Genomic DNA, 3140 nt, shown 5'->3' with positions numbered 1-3140 from the left:
ACAAGGGGGGGAGGGGGGGGGGATAAGGCGCTATATATGTGGCACGGAGGAGCCTGTATAGTTTTGACGAGGCTGTACATTCGCTCCGCCCATTACACTACGATAATCAATTAAAGTGATCGCGGTGTGTCCTCGCCTCGTTAGCAGTTGCTGGCGCACAGTTTATTTTATCTTTGCTTCGTGTATCCGCAGCAGTCTGCTGTTGCAGGGAGGACAACAAGCTACCAAGGTGTGTATGATCTTGAATATACGGGGCTTCCAGGTAATTCTCCCCATATCTCATTTTCACGTCACGAAAGTGGCCGCAAGTTGGTTACATGCGCTGTGTAAATTCGTCGTCGTTCGAACGTCTGGATGGGTGCTTTGCTGCATGAAGTCGAAGCCATGGCGAAGTCTTTACACGCATCGCAAAGAGCCTTACCGATCAGAAAAAAAAAAAAAATCACTGACGATACGATACTTCCAATGCGAAATTTGAGCGCAGCTATACGTGTTTTCGTTTCGCGATATTGGCTGGCGCGGCCAATCTGTCTCGGGCGGCACGTGCAACCGGAGTGAAGTGTGGCGCGATGCCGCTAAACGTTAAAGCCTATATATAAGTAGCGCCATTCTGGATCTTGCCGCCACCGCGCTACCCCGGCGTTTCCTCCTCGCCGCCTCCTGTCGCCCCTGCCTCTCCGCGCCCCCATTGGCCAATCCGTGTCACGTGGAAGCACGCGTTGCGCTTTGTATATTTTTTATTGCGATAGCAATTATATGGCACTTCAACCGGATTTTGCCATCGCCGTCGCCGTGAGGTTCCGTATTAGATTCCAAGGGCGATAACATCGTCGCGCGCGCCGTATGCGCGAGCGAAAGCGCGCGGGGGCAACGCGCTATCACAGAGAGCGAACGCCGGCGGAAGAAAGCGACCGTCGCGCGAAGGCCGTTGGGGTATGGAGGCAGGGAGGCGGGGCGCGATGTGCTCCGCACCAAAGGCGTATCTTGCAACCGGGTGCCACTCAATCTCCCACGCGAGAGCAGAAAGCGGGAAGGCTCTTTATCTCCATACGGCTCGACCTTTGTATGCGCTGTGCATTCACCGCTCAGTTTCCGTTGAAGCGATAGACCGCGCGAGCCTTCGCCCGCTGCGGCGGCTGCGCTTGCTGCCAGCGTTTTGACAGTCGTCTGCGGTCATTCAGTGTGATCTATTCATGTTTGCTTGTGCGCGCTGACACCACGATTGTTAATTCAGTTAGTAAGCGAATGTGTCCAAGTTTATGCAGCTGATAAAACCACTATCCCTAATCCGAATAGCTCTCTAATAATTTGCTATCGCAATCGATGCTTCGCCTTTGGGACGAAACTGCGACATTTTTTTTTTCCAGCGCACTCGGACTGCCATTCTCGGGCCTGTGCGACGAAAGTGCTGTACGCACAAATGGATCAAACGTGTTAGGGACAAGAACTTCGTCGTGATGGCATGCTGCTGCGCCTTAAGTTGCCGCAACCGACAAGGCGAGGGCAAAAAGCTTTTTTTGTTTACCATCCGGCGAGCGCAAACGCTTGCTGCACACTTGGTATTTGCGCCGTCTCGCATCGTCGCGTTGCTACTTCCAAAACGGCATTATTAAGGCCAGTTACTGACGGACGAAGCAAAATCGCGCCTCAAAAACTTCTACGCAGTGCGCGATCGAAGTTTTCCGCATTAAATCGCGAGTCGGTCGAAAAATTTTATGTGAAGCCAGAAAACCACTTTCCCAATACAGGTCGAGAATGCGCAGTTTAAAGGGCTGACAACCGATATTTATGGACCCAGTTTTTTATGGCGCAACGAAAAGCTCACCCTCGGTAGTGTTTACATCTGCTTCGAGTTGTCGACAAATTCGACTTCGCCCTGCCACCTGCTAGCCGCCTGGTTAGCTCAGATGGTAGAGCGGCTGCCCCGGAAGCGTATTTCCAATTGCTAGTAGGTACAGCGTTTGACCGCTGGCGCCACGCTGCGCCGCTCGCGCGTACCATGTTTCTAGCCGCCGCCGTTGGAACGGAGGAGGCGTTGACGGAGAAAACGCTGGGCTGGTGGTGACTAGCCTGCTGTTGGGATCGGTGGTATTATAAACGCATCACTGTTTTGATGATCCAAATATAATCTCACTATCAGGGAGGGAGCAGTCTACCTGATTGGAGCAGTGTTTGTTTATTTGGGGTGTTGCTACGCTGCGCTCCGCAACACCCCAACGACCGCCGCTTCGCGTCGGTGCCCGGCACCACGGCTACCGCCGTGGCACCGGGGTTCAAGCGACCGCGCTGGCAAACAGAGAAAAAAAAAGAAAAGCGTGATATTAAGAAAAAAATTCTAGCCCGGGATTCGAACCAGCGTACGCATGATCGCAAAGCGAGCGCCGTAGCCACTCAGCTATACAGCCACTTTTTTTTTCTTTATTACATGGGAGCAGACTCTTCAGCAACACAAGAAACAAGGCGCTACAGGTACATATTCAAAAGTCAGGCAAGCATGTGCACGCGTCCAATAAAGGCAACCAGTCCGGCGCTGTTTCTTGAGCAGCGTACACACTGCGGACGTAGGCAGCAGATTCCCGAAAAAACGACCGAGTGCTTCGCGGTGGTTCAGCGTGCCTGTCACACATTCTACTGCGCCAAAGACTATGTAGACCAAGTACTATGAACATGTCATATGGAGGGTCACAGGAATCTTTAAAAGGTAAGAAGCGAATTGTGTATGGTGTGATGTCTAAATCTTTTTTAAGTGTTCTTTGGAGAATGTCCCAGAAGAACACGGCATCCCTACAATCGACAAAACAGTGATCAATCGTTTCAGCATGCGGACACAAACGGCAGTTTGTAGACCACGGCACGAAACAGCCCCTTTTTTCTAACCAGGTTTTGACCGGAAGGGTTGCCGAATGTAAGTTAAAGAAAAAAGTTTTGATCCCTGGAGGAATGATCATTTGACGGACACGCTTGAGTACATCTAAGTAGCAACATTCCAAATAAGGCGCACGATAATGGGGAACAGGAAACAATGTGTCTATCAAGGCAGCAGAAATTTCTTTACGGGATGCAGTGAAAATATAATCCAAGCTAAAGCGAGCTTTAAGAAAGTGAAAGCCTTCAACAACCTCTTTCAAGAAGCCCCAAGG

This window comes from Dermacentor silvarum, unplaced genomic scaffold (assembly GCF_013339745.2).
Source record: "Dermacentor silvarum isolate Dsil-2018 unplaced genomic scaffold, BIME_Dsil_1.4 Seq640, whole genome shotgun sequence".
Taxonomy (NCBI): Eukaryota; Metazoa; Arthropoda; class Arachnida; order Ixodida; family Ixodidae; genus Dermacentor; species Dermacentor silvarum.
This window is presented reverse-complemented; position numbering follows the sequence as displayed.